Source organism: Nesoenas mayeri (genome assembly GCF_963082525.1).
Source record: "Nesoenas mayeri genome assembly, chromosome: 1".
Classification (NCBI taxonomy): domain Eukaryota; kingdom Metazoa; phylum Chordata; class Aves; order Columbiformes; family Columbidae; genus Nesoenas; species Nesoenas mayeri.
Genome location: NC_137541.1, coordinates 47,491,425 through 47,513,495, shown reverse-complemented (window position 1 = coordinate 47,513,495; position 22,071 = coordinate 47,491,425).

The window sequence follows — 22,071 nt, the reverse complement described above, 5'->3', positions numbered from 1 at the left end:
TATAATTCATGTTCCTCCTTTTCTCTGCAACACAGAGCTACACACATTTCATATCACGATCTTATAAACCTGCCATCTTTTGTTTTGATTATACAGTCTTAATTTTTCTTTTGTCAAATGTGACCCATAAAAAAAATAATTTCCAGTTAACCTTTTCGTACCACAAGCTTGCTAGTTTCCTCTTAATCCATCATCTGAATAATGCTGTTTCTTTTGCTTGAAACATTGAAAACTATTAGTTCATAATAATCTAATCTGCCTACCTATTCTCTGTCTGGGTAGAGGTTTAAATGTATAGATATATACTTAGTGTACCTAAAAAAAGAGAAGCAACCTAACAGTAATCCCTAAATCAGCTTTACATGCTGCCTTAAAACAGTGGAATACTCCAGAACATATTCTAAGTTCGTTGCTGTACTCCCAGGGGAGGAAAAGACCTTCTGAATTATATTCTGAGAGGTGGGCTAGCACAGACATGTGTTGGTCTACACAAGTAAAAATAATTAGGAATACCAGTCTTTTAGAGTATGACTAACCCACTTTCCAAGTCAGTGACACCAAAGCAGTTTATCTGTTTTCTTGGAAACATGCCTGTGCTTCTGTCCCCTTCCTTCTTGAAATGTACTGTACACAGAGCAGCTGCCAAGCCAGATGAATCGCGCACTAGGGGGAATTGCTGAAAATAAGCAGAATGTAGACTGAAAATAGGACTTGGGAGTAATTGCAGGAGAGGAAAACAAGCATGGTTTTCTCCATTGTGGTTTCCTCTTAACCACTTTCCAAATGCTTCACGTACTATGGAAAATATTCTAGAGAAGAGGTGTAGTGGCTTGAGTTGAATCAAAGAGTCACTGCTGTCAATTACTTTTGACAGCTGAGGGTTTGGATCAGGCCCTCAGTCTCCCAGCATCCTGCATTCAAGGCTTCATGTATTAGTAGTGAAAGACTAAGAAGGGCACACTCAAGTACAAGATGATGTTTGGTGCCTATGTCCAAAACCAAAACTGAGTCCCGCCCAGCTCAGAGGCTGCCAGACAGTAGCAGCACATCCCTGACGTGCCAGGCAGATTCCTCCTCCTTCCTCCCTGGGTAGCTCTGTCTTCTCAGGGCTGAGCAGCTCAGGGGGTAGTTCACAAGCCACCGTAAAGAACATCCAACATGCAACTGGAACAGACTCCTGGAAAAAAAAAAAAAAAAAAAAAAAAAAAAAGGAAAAAAAAGAAAATATGAAGTTGACTTTCTTAAAAAACATCTAGATGAGCAATTTCTCCTAGGGATACAGTTTGAACACTCATCTTAGAACCAGGGGAAGGCTTATTTCACACTTTTCTCTGTCCAAAGGGGTACACACCTGTACTTTCTACAGCTTCCTAAGCATTATAGACACTTCAATGCACTATAAGAGAAAGCAGGAGCATTTCCAACTCCTTCGGTTGATGTAGTGTTACTGTGCAAGAGAATCCAAGATTTATTGTTCTATAAAGAGAGCAAGACAAAACACAAAGGAAGACTGCTTTTTCTGTATTGGAGGCAGCCATCCAGGTCTCTTGTTGTGAGCAGAGGCTTTATAAGGATTTAAGTGATAACCACTGTGTAAAAATGTGCTTTTGTATGCCAAAAAAGAAGTCTCCCCTTTGGTTATGAATATTCTGGCAGTGATAAAATCAGAGCAGGAACTACATTTGAGAAGACAGTAGCAATAATTACTCTTGTCTTCTTGTTGTCCCTGTTGGGGTGTGCTTAGGAGTGCTGGGAGAATGCTTGTCAAGTCACATTCATCTAGATAGATGGAGCAGTGACAGGCCCAGCCATGCCTTATAAGCTTCTCATCTAAGGCAACAGTGAAGAAGAGCTACACATCTATCAATCGGGTACCACTGGGATTAGAGTGCAACTAAATTACTGTATCCAGAGTCATCATTTGGGACTGCTGAAGAGTTTAGTCTCCCAGCTCAGGTTTTAGATGCTTAAATCCTTCATTAAGTCTGGTCATAAATGAACTAAATATGTGTATACCTCCATCAGAGCTTTAGGTCAGGAAGCAAAGTCGAGCCTCTTCTCAACTATCATGTATTTCTTACTCCTAGGATTACTGAATAGTGTAGAGTCAGACTGAGATCTGACTGCAGATGGTTCTAAATCTAACAGATGATGTCAGGATCCATCTCACCTGCACAGAACCTTTGCTGCTGGTCCTACAATACCACCCCAAAAGGAACTGGTATACATTTATATGTGACCTAGTCCCTCCATGCTCTTATGCTTGAATCTTTAATAAGAAGTAGCACAGTCTCAGGTGTTCTCCCTTAACTATGGATCAACTAAAACCTGTATGCAAACGTAAGCATGCGTCCTTACACCTCCATAGGTGAGTCCAAACTTGTCTGAGAGCCATCTTGGTGAATTTCACCTTCAGTACATTAAGAAAGGCTGTTTCAGCCTCTTTGGTTAGGAGGACATTCGTGAAAACAAGAATAACCAGAAAAATATTTTCTCCTAGTAACCACTGATATTACTTTAATTTTTGCACTAACACAGCTACTATAAGAACTGACCAGTTCTCTTGGCTAGTAGAAATGCAGGACTATTTATGTTACAAAGAAGAGCAAGGCCCAATCCTCAAATTACAGACCATGCTCCAAACTCTCAAGTTTTTCACTTGCTCAAATGTAGCTATTGTAAGCATACACAGTTTTAACACTACAGTCCTTATTCATGTAAAAACACTCACTATGGTCAAAAATAATGGTGTAATTTGGCATCCAATAACACTGTATTCTCGAGTGACATTAATTCTCCTACCACAACTGTTGCTTCTTGCTTGAATAATTACTGTTTTTCTCTCAACTTTCTCCAGATTTATACATTCATTTTCTTTCTTCTTCTAATAAGACAGAATAAAACTTGCCAAAATTTCAAGATGAGGACATGGCATTCATATAATGTTATTATCATGTTTCTTGCATATGATAGTAAGACTGCAATGGATAGTGTAATATTTCCTGTCTTTCCTCTTCTTAATACAATCTAACATCTTTAGTATTTTCTGAGGTCTAGTACGTATTGAACAGATACTGTGGTGTGATGTTCGAGAAACAAAAGTCACCCTTATGTACTTTTTTTTTGGTCAGTAAAGAACAATACACATCTTTTCAAGGAAGGTGACTTTTATGAGATGGAAAACCAGCAAAAACAAAGAAAATATATTAGAAATAGTTTTAGTTTATCTTCTGTATAAGAACTTCCACTGCAAAAACCTTTCTCAAATCTTGCATAGAGACATCTTATATTTCAAATGTATTTTGAAGACAAACCAGCATCATAGACTTAGAGCCTAGACTTTTCTGAGGTCTCATTATTTGGAGAGGAATATATTTTTTTCATTGTTTGTGTATGTATACATATGTGCAGTCACACATGTACATGCCAATAGTTACAGAGTGCCATCTGCTGTCATGTGAGACTAAATAGTGTTGTTTCTGTTAAGTTTTAGGATTGATAAAGTTGTTGTGTCCTTCAAAGTCTTTCTGATAAACTTACACTAACAGACGAAGTACATTTATAAATTGTAGGAAAAGTGTAGGTGGTTTTTTCCTACTTCTGAACACATTAACCCCTCTATACTTTATTCTTCTTCAGTTCATATCACTGCTTAATCTTTCTGGCTGACCTATCTCTGCAATCTCTTTTGGCCATAAATGAAAAAATAATTTTGTGACAGGCTTATGTAAACTATTGTCGATTTTCTCAAAATGATAGCCTATTTAGACCAATAGGTTATTTTCTTGTTGATCTAGAAATAAATTGCACAGAGTCCAGGTACAATGTAAATAACAACAGAGGAGTTCACAAACAGCATTCAATCTCTGTTTGGGAAGTGAAAATCTAAACTTGTTCTTCAGTAGAGAAATCTGCCTTACATGTTGGATCCATAGACGGATTAAAGCAAAAAAAGAAACTTTGTCACTTGTCACAGCTTCTTCAGAGAGACAAATCCCAACCCCCCAACCCTATGGAATTTCATTCAAGACTGAAAACTTGCTCAAATGCTGCCTCTTAAGATTGTTCAGTTCTTCCCTCTAGTGGCCTGTCCTTTTAAAATAATTCTCACAAAAGATAAATTGCTCAAATCACTTTCTTTTTGAACTTAAGAAATTTTGAGAAGATATAGATGCATAGAAGTTTACATCAGTTTTTCAGATGGGCTCTAAAGTGGCATTAACTAGAAGGCTGTCGAAAACATTTTGATATTATAGCATGTTTTGTGACATAATCTTGGTTTCCAGTTTGTGTTAAGTGGATCATATTGGTGAAATTTATCTAAACTGGGAAGCTCAGAAAAATCACAAGAGGATCTTTTTCTCGGTTTTTAAGAAAGCAAGAAGAATGAAAACCAGCAATGTACTATTCTGGACAAGCTGACTTCTTAATTCCTTTTGGGAAGGTAGCCAGGGAATCAGCACATTTTCTTGTATCTGACATGATTGTACAACTAAACCTTCCACTCTGCCATGGCATCTTTTTGTGCTGCCATGATAATATTGTGTTGCCTGTGAAAAGTATTCCTGTAGAAATATCCTAGTTTTATAATTGGACAACATTTTGTGCTTTTGCCGCTTGTGTTTCCAAAAAGAATCCCAATTTTTGCTGTTTCCTTCTTCTGATATTCAAATGTAGATACCTGTAACATCATTTTCAGAGGTATTATCATCAATATTTTCAATATTTTTTTGGCAACGAGGACCCAAAATAGGCTCTTTATTAAAGAATCCACATAAGAAAAGAGGTAAAAGGAGCTAATATCTATGGGTGGGATTTGGATAGTAATGCCACTTTCTAATTCATTCTCCTTTTCCTGAATCACTCCTTTTTGTCTTTTACTGTGCTTTTCAATGTGAGTTATCTACCATTCATATTGCTATGCATGACATTCTTCTGTGAAATATTTAACTTTCTGCTCTTGTTATACATTTGATTGTGTAGTCTTCATTATATAATTTTATAGGCTATTGTGATTACATTAAATATTTAGTCGGTGAAACATATCCACTTCTTTAAAACTTGCCATCCTCCTCACTTTTTCACTTTCTTCTAGAAGACCATATTTCAAAATATTTTTCTTTTTCATGGAATGCTGCTGTAGTGATTTAAACCGCAGTCAAGGTAAAATATGAGAACAACTCAACTGAACCTAAACTGGAAAACTCATTCTGCTATGACCCATGCTGATTTATTGCTGCTTTTCATACTTTGCTAGTGGTTTTAAATTTTGAGTGATGCAGGAAAAATAAGCATATCCAGGCCATAGATATATATTGTATGTATGAGAGCCTAAACAGTTAAATGTAGACCTGTCTTGAAAAGTAAGATTGCTGCTGGAAGGATGGTTTGAAAAATATTACCTGGTGGGAACAAAGCCCATTTGTGTCAGTCTTCAGTGTTTTCTTGTACAAAACCCATTTTTAGCTAGAAAATAAATGTGCCTCGTATTGTCATGTAAACCTGACAAAAATCAATACTTTGAAAGTAGTGCCATCAAAGGCCAACACTGAGATGGATATCTGAAATAGATTTCAAATTTCTATATCTCACTAGCTTTAGATTTTGGTGGGAAAATATAGAATAAGATACACAAATGACTTACCTAAGATTTTGGGTTAAGTGATTGACTGCTCTATTGACCTCCAGATATGTTTCCCCATGATTAGGAAACAAGAAAGAAAAAAGATACTTGTATTACCCAGAGCTCACCAGAAATATTTCAGAAAAAAATTCACGTTAAGTAATAATGGTTTTGAATAAAGCTAGAAATTTGAAAATTTGAATTTATTTTTTGTGCAAAAGAGGAACTGTAATTAAAAAAATAAATTTAAAAAGAAAAGTAACAAGAAGAAAAGCAACAACAAAAAGAAAATTACTGCATTTTCAGCTTTCTATTTAGCTAGACATATCCTATTATCCTGAGTCCCTGGGGAGTGAGCAGCAGAACACTACGGGCAGGTGGAAATTCAGTTACTGAAAGAATATGGCAGTCTGGCAGCCCATTCAAGCATTCTGGCAAGCAGGCAGGTAAGCAACCAGGCACAGAAGGAGATAGCTTGTCTTAATCACTTAATTCCTTAGGTAAATTTAACAGAATCAATATAGTATCATGTAGTATTGTAGTGTAGTGTAATTGGCTTATTGTGCCAGAGAATAGTTCCAGTGGTAGATTTTCAATCTATCCTAAGAGTAACTTACACTGCCAGAATGACGTTCACCAGGGATCTCAAAGCACTTCCCAAATGCTCCTAAATGAAGCCTTGTAACACATGCTGCACATTGGGTAAGAAAAGACATAGAAATTAATGGAAACTTTTCACTGGAGTTGATCCAAATTAACATTGGTAAGCACTCCCTTCACTTTAGATGGAAAAATCAACATATATTTAACACGTTCACTGGAAGAGAGAGGACTTGTTCTTAATTTTGGTCTTTGATAAATGCAGATATATTCTGGCAAGGAAGACGGGAGCAAAGGAAAAGAGGTAGATTCTGGTATTATAAACAATTTTTGTTTTTCCTTAAAAAGTGCTTAAGCAAGGACCAGACTCAGCTTCCGCAATAATCAACTGGAATAATTTTCTTCTCTGAGTTCTACTTTGCCTTTAGGCCTGCAAATTTTGTAAGAGTTTTACATGCTTGGTTTTATTCATACACTTTAAAAAACATATGAGTGATTATTATAAGAATAAGTAATACTCACTTATTTTAAAATGTGCAGTTGCAAGCAAAAAAGTTAAGGACAAAAGCAGTTCACATCCCCAGCTGTTGTTGAAACCAGGAAAGTAAAAAGATAATGGAATTTAAAGCCTTCAAATACATTTCATGTTCCAAGTATTATTACCTGTATTCTGTCTGTGAATTAATAATGTGAGTTAATATATATGCACTAAGTGCTTTTTTTCACAACTTCTTTAAAAAAAAGTGCATAACTGTATCTCCTCTTCTTATATGCAATATTTACTGTTTTTCTTTTCACTGTGTATGCGTTCATTTCCTAGGTAAGTTTCCCTAAGTAACTTAGATCAATGAATTCCAGTTTTCCTTGAAATTGAAATATAAGCACCTAAGGTAATTTTTAAGATCTGCAAAGTGCCAGTGAGGTGTCAAACTGAAATTAATGTCTGTGCAAGACCATTCTGTAATTTTCTTACAGTGTTAAATATCAAGGCCATATCTGATTACATCAATAGTACAATGAGAGGTAAAGAAACCCTTGGGTACTCTTGGCTCCATGAGACCAGACCTTTCACTACAGATCATAAATCAGAAGAAAAAAGACAATATTTCATACTCCACTGTGAAAGTATTTCTTTCCTCTTTCAAGCCTTTATTCTTATACTATTATTATAGAACTTATCATCATACACTTACTGTAGTGCACAGGTACCATAAAAACAAAGGGATTCACTTTGAATAAACCAGATCATTATGTCTTTTGCAATTAAGAGAACTTTGAGAAAAGCTTGCAGTGACATTCCTAGGTTTTTGGAAAGCCCTTGTGTCAATCTTGGAGATCAATGCTGTTCTTCAGAGTTTTATGGCTCTTCTTCCACTACCATTAAAAAAAACTCGCAACAATAAATTGTCATTGATTCCAGAGAAGAATTAAGTTTAATAGTATTCCCAGCCATAATATTCAAAATGCAAGCATTATGCTACATAGCATGTCATTGCCTTGCGACAATAAATATCTTAATGAATTTTGGTTTCTTATTTATCCCATTTCTTTATACACTTGCCATGTATTTAGGTAATTTTTTCAAGCTGTGCATTGAAAGGTGAGTTGGAAAAAGAGAACAGTTATTGTAGTCATTTTTACTGTCGCTGTTGTTTAACAAAAGCAAACTTTCAGATACAAGAAGTGAAATCAGGGATCTGCTAGGCAGTAGACAAACCACAAAACTGTGGGAACCAACGATCCTAGTACAGGTTCACAAAGATATAACGAGTTTCACTCATAATAACTGGCTGAAAGTAAGGCCTAGCTTTAGATATCTGGGAACAATTACTAGTAAAGCTCTTTCATGTTTGGAAGAGCCCATTTTAAACATTATGAACATGGACACACAGAGAAGAAATTTTCTGACTGAAAAACTCCTTTGCAGCTGTTCCAGGGATAGAGAATAGAATTGGAGTTACATTATCAAATGCAAAAGTCATACAAAGTGAAAAAGAAATCTATTTTAAGAAACTTAATTTATTTCTAAAGCTAATAGATATGGGAGAGAAAGATACAGGAATATAAGTCCTTTATCATTTTAGAAGGTTTAAAAATAGAGCTTTAGGGGAATACATGCATTTTACAGCAGCCTTTTTAAACCCAGACATTTGGTTTCTTATTTCAAGAGAGGAAAAAGGAGATGGAAATTGCCAGAGCATGGTAGTTCACTCAGATTCCTACAGTAGGGTGGGAAGAATTGCTGTCTGGAGAAGACTGTCTTTCTTCTCTGACTACAGACTGTCTTGAGCAATCAGCTTATACCTGGTTCCTAACATTTAGACAGCTAAAATTAGGCAAGGCAAATTCCACCTTATGTTAAATACTTCTCCATGAAGACAGAAACATGAAAAAGACTGTGTGGTGAAAGATGAGATTATCAGCATTGCTTGTGCCAGGGGTGCACTGAAGAACCTTTGGTCTTCAGCTGAGCTCCTCATATGCAATGCACAGCACAAACACAGAACAAGAGAGCATGCCATGCCCTAGAGAGTTTATTCGTTCCCCGCTGTCAAAGATACTGCTAGTTCTACCAGAGCAGCAGTATCTTCCCACGCTGGTCTGCTATAAAACTATGATCTCAGTCATAATTCAGTAATGAGATTTCTAATGCAAGTAGAGGATACATTAGAAATGAAAACAAGTTAATACATTATATTAGCATCTGCTCTGATTCTTTAGGATGCCTTATTCATCAAGCTTTCCCACAATAAAAGGTCTAACTTCCATCACAAGATGAAAGTATTTAACAAGCCAAATTTTTTAAGAATTCAAAAGCATTCATAAGCATTTAGACTCTTATCTTATGTGCATGGAGTGGTAAGATAAAGGTTTCTGTGTAGCCATAGGTGGGCTATAGTGTCATACTTTCTCATTAGAGCATTTGAAGCATCATTTTCAGAGAGATTTCATTTAAAGATCTAAAGCTAAAATCAGATAAAATCTTTCAGGCTACATATCCCAACCCCACTGTCCATACAGTATGACTTGTCCTTTTTTTTCCTTCAAGTCATACTTGTATAGTCTCTGTGCAGATTATCACAGAAGATACAGAAGTTCATTACAGTGGACAAAATCTCTGCAATATTAAGTGTTTTTTCTCATAAGACAGGTCATATCATTTGTTTCTGGCCAACTTTGCTTTCTCCTTTCTGTGTGACACACAAAAAATACAGATATATCAAATATGTTTAATATCCCATATAGAACAGTGGCCATGCAACATACACAGTCAACGTACACAAGGCATGCTAGACTCTATTTGATGGGAAGATGTTACAAATTCTTCCATATCAGAGACTGAGTTATATTAATTGCTTTGTACTAATTAGTATTTAAAATTCCAATTACATCTACAGGGACTAAAAACATTAAAGTTGTAGCATTGTGAAACAAGAAGCAGGTCATCCAGAATGCATAATAAGTTGCAATAAAAATATTTTTACTACTAGTTTGCTTTTCAACAAGCTTTAGCAGAGTGTCCAATTTTCAAACGTACCTGAATGTTAAGGCTGGTGACTATTAATTAATTTCTTTCTTTTCAACTAGAAAAATGCTGTATATCACTTGTTTATGTTAGGTATACAATGTTAAATCCAGTCTTTGAAATATAATTGTACATAAAATAACACCTAAGATTAAACTTCAGGGAGTAATACAATAGCTAACGAATTACAAGATGATACCTGAATTTGAAAGCAAATAATCTGGGGCATTTTTTTAGCTGATATATTAGTGGCATATGTGTAAAATATGAGAACTTCCATCAGACATTGCTAGACACCTCAAGACAGACAAACCTCTTATTGAAGGGGTTTAGATAGTTATGGCAGAAAATTAAAAGCTGGTGATTCATTTTACTATTACAGAAGAAATAACATTACTTGGAATTTATAAATTATTCTTTTTGTCATAGAATGCATAATGAATCACAATTTTTGTTCATCACTAGCTTATTATTAATTTAACAAACATAGACACGGGGTAATAAATTTTTTCAATTCAATTTTTTATTAATAGAACACTTCCTTTTATGGGTTTAATACGGTGACCAAAAGGAATGTAGTGCTGAGGTAATGAAGGAGCAATGAAAACAAGACTCCTTGAATTTCCATTCTCCTGATTTACATAGCAGTCTGCTCAACGGAGAAAATTATTCTGTTACTCACAGTAGAACACGCACCTCATTATGCAAGAGTGGTGCACACTGCTTTAATGAAGCCACAGACTACAATGCAGGGATTGTGAAGGGCTCCTCTGGGATTCAACTGCTTACCTGGTTGCAGAAACATGCAAGGAAGGTATACATTTTATCCTTTCTTAAGTTAATATGCAAACAGTTGCAAGGGTAATGAAATTAATAGAATTACATCAACATTTACATAGAAAATATTTATCTCAATGTGTTTAAATATAAAATATCAGCCCCCTTCCCATTTAATAAATACCCTAATTTCAGGATGTACTTTTGACATTTTTTCTCTGAACAAAACAGTATAAAATTTTTAAACACAGAAAGTTTGCTAAATGTCCATTTTTGAAGATATCAGTGATATATATTAATATATATTAAGTCTCACTTGAAACATATTCCATTTTTTTTCAAGATAAGACATCCATTATTCATGCTATCTTTTTCAAATTGAAAGCAGTGCAAGTCTCAGGAGTTTTAGAGGAATGTTGCATAGCACAGATAGAGCATATACAGTGGGTCTGTGTTGAGTGCATGTTTGGATATAACAGCAACAGAGGACCTTCTGATTTTGCCCATATTGCACAGCTATCATACCTGTGAAGCTTTCATTTGGCTTTCAAAGTGAATCCTTTGAGTGACCACAGTGTATGTCTCCAGGAATGCCCTGCAGGATATTTTGAACACAATCCAACTGGAGAAAACTGGCAGAGAAAAGCTGACCTTTCAGAACCCATCAGAACATCCTTAGGCACATTGTGAATCACCCTGACATGAAGCATGCCAAATGCCCAACAACCCCCGGCACAGGTCCCATCTGAGAAACAGAAAACGAAGGAACTGTACCTACAGCATCCTGTTGTATGGATCTCCATAATGAACACCTGTGAGCAACTCAGCAAATCCAGGTACTTTCAAGTCCTTCTCATCACAGATGAATATCTAGTCTCATGTGATAGTCTGCTATCATAAGGACATACCTAAATGCCATGTAGCCCGGGTCAGTCCTCTATTAGGAGTAAATAAATGTGCAAAAGACCCTCATCCTACTGTGACACAGGCACTACAAATATGGTCTCTCTGTAAACTGCAAGCACAAGCTTCTCATCCAGTATCCAGCCTCCCCCAACCTTTCACCCCATACCCAGGGCAGAAAAATAGCCACTTTTCAGCTTGTCAAGAGGTCCCAAGTCTCCATCTGGGTCCAGCCACAACTAGCACATCCAGTAAGGAAAAGAGAAACTGCCCTTCTTGGGCAACATCTTTCTGGGGTGGGTCCCAGAATCCATAGATTCATCAGCTGTCATGCTTGACACACTACCAGGTCATGTTGTTGGAGATATGCCCTGTAGAGTGTATGGCACTGTATCCCCACACAACAATATGCCGTGTTCTCTTCTTGCATGGTGTTCTCTAGGACCTTTACTTTTACACTGTCTTCCAAACTCATTTATGATAGCTTGTGATGCATACTAGTGCAGTGAGGCCATTATAGAGCCTGATAATGGGGCATTGTAGAGTAAGATGGTATTTCATGGCACGGACAAGTTAGAGTTGGTGAACACTAAAAGTGCCTTGTTAGACATGCTATGAGGACCTGTGAGATCTCTTGATGAGAAAACATTATGCAATTTTGATATGTCTGAACTATCCCAAAAAATATCCTGGAAATTTTGTGTGTTGACAGCAAGTATGAGTCTGAGGTGTTTTTGCTGGCACAGTCTATAGAGTGGCCAAAGAGAGCAATGGAAACAGAATCAGTGAAATGAGAATTGTCAAGTTAAACCTCCAGCTTAACAAAAGGTGAGATTCCATGGGATAACTGTGTAAGGAGGAGGGTAAATATGAGGCAAATAGGTTATCAGTTCCAAATAACCTTCAGATTTGACATTACAGTTAATGCTCAGAAGCTTTAGCCCTTAGTTTCAAACTATCTGTATTTCTGAAGACAAAAGTGGAGGTAAAATGCAGCTCTGAGGAAGATGGAAGGTCTGTACAGTTTTAGTCTAATTTTCTTGCCACCATATGAGAGTTCAGGTCCCTAGATGAAGGAGAGTCCTATAGTAATTTCTCAGTGTTTGCTGCCCTGAGCCCCATAAGCCTTGCTAACACAGAGGCCTCCCATCTTTCCCTCGGTTCCCTCAGGACTCCTGTCCCTCATCTTTCCTGTCTCAGAGCTGCTCTGAGCCATTTTATCCCATCCGCTTGCCTCCCATCACTCAACTCTTCCCATCTCAAAGCCTTCCCTGTGCTCTGCTCAACTGTTGCAATTTCCCTTCCTGACTTAATGGCCCAACTTCATGCTCCCTGATGCTCCCTTGCCAACTCTTCTTACTCCTGTCTGTCTCCAGGAGGTACAGCTTTTGACATAGAGGCTGCTGTGCTCCTCTACCTCTGCAGTGCCTGCATCCTGTGGGAACAGCTGCTGCCACACCAAGTCACCACTGCTGCAGGCATCTGCTTGTACCCTTCAGTTCATCTCCACTCACATCTTCCCAGCAGCAGTTGTGGCTCTCATTCTGGCAGGGATTTTAAAATCCTGCACAGAGGTTGCATTTGTAAAAAGTGTCCTAGATGTATTTCAGAGGAAATACTCAGGAAAAAGAGGGGAAAAGAAAGGCTTCCCTGGACGTGCCCTTGCTCCTTTACCAGACATGGAGATTTTCTGGGACGATCGTTGAGGGCTTATTAGATTTCTCTCTGAAAAGAATTAACACATGTTTTTAGAAGCCCTTGGCTTTGCCTCAAAATGTCAGTGTAAGATTCAGGAGAATTACATAATTTAAAAATAGCAAAGGCCAAATAGGTCATATAGTGAAACCTTTCAGCAGTACAACCTTGCACTGTTTGCAGTATGTTGTGGTGCCTTTGTCCAGTCTAGATCTGATTTACAAGGGATGAGGCTTCCTGTACTCATCAGTAGTTTTTTTGTTTTTCTGACACTTTATGTGATTTTAACCTTTAGAAGTTGGCAACATAAGCAGTTTGATACCTGCGACTTTCATCCAGACTGCAGAAACTTCCATTTTATGCCATACTTACTTCACTTACGTACAAAAGCTGAAACATACTGTTATACCGCAGCAGCAACAACATACATAAAAGTAAAATTGGGATACTCAGTCATTTTCTCTTTACTTCTCATTCACAGTGGAAAAGAGCTCTGACTAAGCAAGATAGCAAGATCTCTTTCTTCCTATAATTGTTAGTGCACCTCACCCATTTTCAACCCTTACATCTGCTCTTCTAGCTGAGTGAATCTTTATTTTTCCCCCCTTAACTCATTTCTCTTTTTACTTTTGACCTTTTCAGTCATTTCTCAACACCTTTTCTTGGATGCTTGGGGGTATTCTATGAAAAACTTCAAAGTGTTCTGCAAAGCTGTAGAATGCCTGAAGTTCACAGTAAGTCTTTCTTACTGATAGGCTGTAATGCATGAAGGAACTGCTGTTCCACTGAAGCCAACAAGGATTTTGATACAGACTTCTCTGGAGTTAAAATGCCATCTTGTTTCCACTGTTTTTCAGCTTCACTTTTCACTTCCCACAACATTTTTAAATCACTAATTCTGATCAGAGTGATTTTATACCAAATTTTAGAGCAGCAAATCAGATGCGTCAACTTGACTTTTGACACTTGTGTCAAACAGGATTTTGTTCTAGCAGGCCATGATACTACAAATTTGCATGCTTAGTTGTGTGGAGAAGAAAAATCACATTGACTTGAGCAGGATAACATGGAGGCACAAATTCATCATGAATGATTGTGTGATAAAGGATGTCATTGTTCATATGACACAATAGGAATAGATAGATTTGTGTTAGTACTGAATAAGAAAACAGAAATTCAGAATTTGAATTTTGTGCCTGAACTACAATAAGACCATTCCACCCATTATATTTCTCTGTGCAATGAAGAAAGGTAAGAACTGTACTAGAACTGGCATTGAAATAAAGAGATAGCATAAGTGTTTATACTTTCAAGTCCTTGGGGTGACATTTGAGTTGTCAAGTCTCATTATACTGAATATCATCCACACCTGTCACACGTGTTGTTGAAAGACACTTCTAATTTTTCACCAATATATTTTTGGACAGAGCAAAGGACTTCTTTTTATGATAGTGAATGGCAAGCTTTACAATTTCATTTGTGAGGAAGTATCTGCAGAGAATTTATGTTGAAATGAGCAAGATGTGGCCTCTGCATGGATGGGCATATGCAGTGGATATGGCATTACCTGTCAAACAACAGGCTATGACTAGTCTTCAGAATTCTTCTTTTTTGTTACGTGCCCTAGGTGTATTTGAAACAAATCTTGGTAAAATGTTTGCTATTATGTAATGGTATTCTGTTTGGCATACCCAGACAAAGCACATACAAGTTTTGTCTCATTGTAATTTGATGTCCTCAGTTTTGAAAAGGCACTGTTTTTCCCCATTGGTTTGAAATATTCATAAGGAAAAAAATGTTTTGCAAAAGCTACGTTTTTTCATGAACCAAACAAAGTGAAAAATGAGTAAATGGCTCAAGTTATAAACTATTAATCAACTTGATAATTGCACATTATATTGCCATGAAAATTATGACTTTGAGTCACCTTAGGTGACTCAGTCCTTCTGGAATAAAGCATTGAATTTCCGAGCGATGATATTCTTTCTAGCGATCTGAATGCTGACAAAGATCATTGTGATTAATGGCTACCATAATCGATATAGAATTAATTAATAATAACTTTCAATTTTGCAGTAAAATGGTGAAGATAACAGGTATCTTCTGTGATGTACTTACGCTATATGTACAAGAGATTAATGTTTTAATGCATAACATTAAACAATGTGAAACTGATATTCTTCATTCCATTTAGATATTAATATTTTGTAGCTTATGTAAAAACTCATTAAATTAGATATATTTACAAAGGAAGTGTGTAGGATATGTCCTTAAAGAGAAATTAATTTTTTTGACATGGAACACTTTTAATGAGGTGTAGCTGACAGTTATCATATTCAGTCCAAATTGCAAGAACAAACCTGCATGAATAATGATGAATTTCGTATTTACTTTTGAAAACAGGGCTTTCAAAAACTAAACAGTGATTTGTATACTGAAAAAGTATAGTAAATAATTATCCAATGTCACCAGATACACATTGACCTTTATAGTGAAATTCTCTTCTTGGTGCAATATGTGAATACCTATACTGAAAGAGTTACCTTTGCTTCTTAAAAATATAAATGTTTGAGACAAAATAAGGATGACAGAAAACACTAAAGCAGATTGAGGCTTTGTAATATTACATGACTTTTAGTCTTGGTCACATAATCATCCCTCTTATTTTTCATTTTGCTGTGATACCAAAAATTAAACATTAGTTTTATCTTTGTGATCATGTGCTAATAGCACAAAATAGAGCTTGCCTGAAGTTAGTGGCACTTTGGAGATTTGACTTTCACACACAGGAGGCAATCTGGAGAGATTAGTAAATATGTAATAGTAGTCATATAATTTCTGTGGATAAACTGAGACAGCAAACAAGTAACCCAAAGCTTTGCTTCAGATTTAAACCAGTATTTTCCTACTCCATTTTTGTTGGATTTTGGAGGATTTTTTTTCTTCTAGATTTTTGTGTAGCTCCATATTATTTGGTTTTGAAACAGACGATTTCCAAATTGTCCCCAAACTTTATATTCTCTGACAGAATCACGGGGAAATGATTTACAAATGTGTATTTCTCTAGACCACTTCAAATGTTATTCCTACCATGAAATGGATGCAGAAGGTGGGGTTTTTTTGCTTGCTCTAAAGTGCCAAGTCTATAATGAATTCTGAATTCAGTACATTTCTGAATTCAAATAATGTGTAAATTTTCTTTCTGAAATAAAACAGGAGTTTCCTGTACAGCAGGCAGCACCTTTGGGGCTCTCTCACTGTGCTCCCACCTCACTGACCAGTAGTTACACCCCAAAATTCTGTTGTCATAAACTGGCAAATGCTAAGACTACCTTAACAGGACAGCTTTTGGGCAGTTTTACAAACAAAGGTACCATATTGGGACACAGATCTTTTGCTGTTGTCGATTTAAAATGTGAGGAAAATATATACATCAATTAAAAAAAATAAAGAGGAGGCACTTGAAACTCAAAAATTCAGATTCTTATTTCCATTTGTCCATGTACCTTGAGAAGTGAGGAGGAAACCAGTTCTTTAGACTGTCCCTGAGTTTAAGGGAAATGTCAATATTTAGACAGAACGTCTTGTAATCGAATCTCAGTGTGCTTGCTCCCAAGCCTGTTTGATATAGATCTTTCATGTTCCAACACCTGAAAATAGAAACAACTTAAAATGTCACATCCTTTCACTGTTCACTGCTAAGAGAATAGAGATCAGTCAAAGATATCTAGCAGCATTGTACAAATCAACACTTAGCCAATAGCAAGGACATCTGTAAGGAAGAAAAGAATCGCACATCTGCCTTCAGCCTGAAAGATCACGCACAGTAATGCACACTTGCAAATCTGTGGAAAAACCAAACCTACAGATATCCATCCACCATAAGGGTTGTGTAATATTTTCATTTGCTCCACCTCCTTTCTGATGTTCATTTTAGAATGAAGGGCCTGCTATGAAGGGCCTGCTAGGCTGGCTCTAACTAAACAACTCTCAGGCTGGCTGGCTGGCTTGAGGAAGAAGGAGCTGAGTCATCATTCCCGGCTTCACCACATCTCTGGGTCTGCTGTGCATGTGCAGGTCTTCACAGGTAATTCCTACTGAAACTTTGCTGAATTAGATGCCTTAATACTTTGAAGCTGTGGGACAGGTTCAGCTTTGAAAAGGTCCTTAGTTTTGACAAGTTGAAAAAATTACCGAGTGACCAAACTTCCTGAACCATTTTCTGAAAAGCCTTCTGAAGACAAATGCTGGAGCTCCACTCAGAAGCACTGGAGCACAAGATTAGTTTCCTCCTTCTCCTAGAGTTATCAGAGACATGTGGAACATTTTTTTCACAAGTCCCTCTTGCTACACTGGGAAAAAGTGTCAATCTTTCAGGCAATAACACCCATCACTTTTCCCTTTGTTACCTATAAAAGAGCTGCTGTGCATTAATTTTAAAAAGTATATGCAATTTATCCACCTAAGACACTCTAGTTTTTCACCAGCTAAACAGGGCAGCTTACTTCATCTTGATTCAATTGATTTTTTCACCTACTGGGAGCACAAGTAATAAATAGCAACCTTATTTAAAGATCACTGCAGTGGGCTGCTCAATAGTTTCGGTGCCATAGTAGTCTTTGTTTGATGGCTACGTGGTTTCCCACTATGTCTGAACACATTAAAGATCTGAGGAAAGCCATTTTCTGTCTTAATAGGAGAATCAATTGGCCTGAACACAAAGGTTCAGGCTGATATGATTAAATGATGTGCGCTAAGGACTTCTTGCTGTATATTTCAGCATCTAAAGAATCAAATGATGACCAGCACTGATCTTCATACCAGATCAGCTGAGAGCATAAAGTTGGACAAGGTGAATTCTTCCTTTGTTGTATTTTTTTTTTTTTTATGTGCAAAAGAATAATACTACAGGCTAGTTTATTTGATTTATTGCCTTTTGAGAGAAAAAAAGTGAAACTTTAAATAGTCTTAGGGGATTAGAACTCAGCCAGCAAAGGACAATTTATTTGTTTTATACTACTACAAAGTCCATTGGAAGATGGGACAGGATCTAAATTTCACTGTCCTTGATTTTCATAGACATCTGATCAAGAAAGGCTGCACATAGTGCAAGACACAATTTCTTTTATTGACCTCAGAAATGAAATCTCCAAAGTCTGCCTCCTTTTGGTAAAATAAAGTATTTGTGCAATACATATTTGTCCCTTTAGGCCCTTCTCTTTTCCAGTACTCATTACGATTTGGTTTTCTTACATGTCTTATGAAATTTAGAGGCATTTAACTGCTCATTTTACCAATAAATCCAAAATTAACATTTTGGTTTCAACATTAAGTACTTAGAATGTCTACAGACAAAGATGAAGGATGTGTCTGTTATGTATTTATTTTGTATCTTGTTTCTCATCTGTACAGATATAGGATAACAATTACAATTTTACAACATTGTTCTACACCATCATTAACTGTAGTTAATGTCAGAATGTTCCTCCACTAACAGGCATGAATCTCTTTAAAGAGGTAAGATTAATAATAAAAGTTTAGCCCCTGTTTACTGAAAAGTTGCAAAGTTATTTCCATTAAAGGTAAAAAATGTGGATTGACCCTCACTTCATTCTCTGCAGTGACCATGTGTTTTTGATAATTTGCACTGCTTCAGAGAAACTGGAATTTGTTTTCCAGGAATCCTGCTCTTTTATCTTCGAAGACAGTGACAGCACTGCCATTGACTTTACTGAAATTAGAATGTAAACCTGATGTCTCCATGTAAACTATTTTAAACACAGATATATTTTTGTTTGTCTTCTATTTCACTTGCTTTGTAATGATTGTTTTCTTAATTCTGACTAGTCTTTCAGTAAATTTTGTCAAACTTCCAGATACTTTTCACTGACTCTCTTTTTTTTTTTTTTCTTTTTTCTATTTATTCCTGTGGAAGGAACTTTACAGTTATATTCTATTGAAAAATGTCATACGTGACATAATATTAGTCATAAAAGTAAAGATTAAGTTAATGTTATCCATATTTGGGGTGAGATATGCTGCAACATAATTAGAAAATGGAGTAGATTGAACCATTCTGAACTGTTCTCACATAAACCTTAAGTAGTGGTTGCTGTACAGATTGTGTGCAACATCCTTGTCTCTGAAGGAAATTAATTCAATGTATAGATTTGTCCTCCCAAATGTAGAATATTGAAATATTAACCTCTTATCTACCCTCTCCCTAGAAAAGAAATAGCCAGATTCTCCTAATTTCTCTTAGTTTTACATGTGAAAGTCATTTCAACATCAATAAAATGAAAATGGTCGTGATTTCATCGTTAATCATATATCAATGTAAAAACACAGAATCACTGTGACAAAATAACAAGGCTCCTAGGTGTAAAAAATTCCAGGGTCCTCTGCCTGAATAACTGTAGTCTGTTTTGGGAATTCTTGAGAGAAATAAGCTCGCAGATCTGAGTTCCTCATGGATTCAGTAATGTCTGCTGATTTCCATAGACCCCCTCAGCCTCTGCTGTGTCTACCATTGCAACTGTCCACACAAGTGTGCAGAGAACTTCTCAGAATCTTCAGGTTAAAGCCAGTCCACCTCCCTAGAGCATTATGAAAATTTTTCTGTCCTGAGGGGAAGTAATATTATATTTGAGAAGTGTCAGACTACAAAAACTCTGAGAATTAGGAACTTGCATTTAGATCCGTGGCAGAAAAAGCAAGCTAGAACACTTGGTACATATTTTAAGCACTGAAATGATTATGTAGTTTGACTTAGTGAAACTGAAGGCCCAGCACCTCAGGGAAGGATTTGCTCACTGTGTAGCAGCATGTTTTTAGGTACAATGTGACATTAGAAAATCCATCTAAAACCCATCAAAATGTAGTACTAAAGAGGACCAATTTTTCTCTCGTAGCTCAAAAGGCAGACAAAACAACACGAAAAATAGTAAATAACATGCTTATTAATCCCAAATTAAGCTGCAGTTGATTATTTTCTTCATATTTGCTGGGCTTTATGTCTTCGTTTCTATGGCAAACTGTCAGTGTAAATGGAAGAAAATTACTAAGCAATGCCTTGCATGATGATTATCGCTCATACATTACTCCCCCACAACATGCATATAACTCACTAACTGTTTGGTGTGCACTGAGGAGAAAAAGAGCACAATGATCCTACTCTTCATCATAGACCACGCTGCCAGGAATGGAAATCAGGCTCACTGACCTATAATTCCTAAGATGTCCTCTACATCCCCTTTCTATAGATGAGAGTTAAATTTGCCATCCAGCTTCAGTTCAGAAGCTGCTTTTAATAGCAAGTTGCATCACAGACTGAACAGTAGAAAGGATTGAAAAGTCCTGACAAGTCAACTACATCAGATGAGACTGAAATAAATAGACAAATGTTCAGCAAACAGGTCCATTGGCAGCCCAAAGAGAAAGTCTGAAAAGGTTTTCCTTAAGATTTATTTCCAGAAATGATCAATCCTCATGTTATTGCTTCAGAAACAAAAACTTTGTAAGAAATCACCAGTTCAAGAAGTCAGCTGGGTAATAATAACACTATTTGAAGGAGCATGAATTACTGTTGAGGGTTTGTGCATATGTTTCTGTGAAAACACTCCTGAAGATTATTTTCTTGCCAATAAGCTGAATTATTTGCTATTATTTGAGTTGGTGAAAGAAGTATTGGAACTAATGCTTGACTAATTAGGTAACCACTGAGTACAATAATGAAATAAAATTCTGTATTTGACCACAGCTTTCTGTATCATCTTTTTCTGAGCTGGGAAAATAATACTTTAATGTGCCCATGGACATGTATTTAGTTGTTACACTGGTGTCTCTGTGTCTCTGATCACTTTTCAGGCTAATTGCAACAACCTCATATCCTTACTAAAACCATACAGGAGGTCATGTGTGTGTGTTTTCATGGAAAATATATATTAAATTAATTCACATTTGTATTCAGGCAAAAGAACAAACTCCTGCTTATCAGGTAATGCCTGCTTTGTCTTTAGCAGCTGCATCCAGAGAAGATGCTGACTTCTGGTGTGATCTCTGACTTAACCCTGGGCGTCTGTATTCACGTGTGATTTCCATGGCAGGTCTGTCTGTACCCACACTGTAGGGCAGTGATTGAGTGGATCTCTTTGGTTGGAAATCCCACTGCCCTGGGGACAAGTGAGGACTGTCTTGTCATGAGGTGTGTTTCATTGCATAAAAATCAGGCAAGAACAACATACTGTGCCATTAGTGCTCATTTCTGCATGAAATTGAGACATATGACACAGGACATGAAGGAGACCTCTGCCCTTTTGGAGTGACAGCAGGAGACCACAGTATCTAAAATGGAAGCAGAAAGTTATATTTAGGCAACTGAATTTTGCCTCCATGATGACAGCAGATGGAATGCCTGGTGTTGTTGGGTCACAGTGCGATTGCCTATCTGCACTATATGACCATTAGAGTACACACAGAAGTGCTATCACGGGTTCAGCTTTCCTTTCTTCCTCCCTGTTCCAGCTCTCTCTCTGCCATCACTCTCTGGATGTACTGCAGATAAGTATGCATGGCCTTGAACATTGGTTCAGAATCCATGGACAGTTCATACAATAGCTGGATCACAGACCAGCAGCCAGAATATAGGATCTCTGTAACTAGTCAAATAAATTTAAGGCACAGACTGTAGTATCAACAACTTTCAGAGACAAGCTCTGGCAGCCTAAGAGATAAAAGGTTGTAGATAAACCATTCCTAATCCCCTGAATCAATGCCCTAAAAGAAGATTCAATTGTTTCTTTAAAGGATGTCAAAGACTGTTTATAGACAATGAGATTAACTTGATTAAACATCAATTTCTCCAGTGAATACAAATGATTAGCATTCACTAATCATAGTTTACTATATTTGACAAGCTCTCAAAAGAAAATGGGTGTTCTTGGGATTC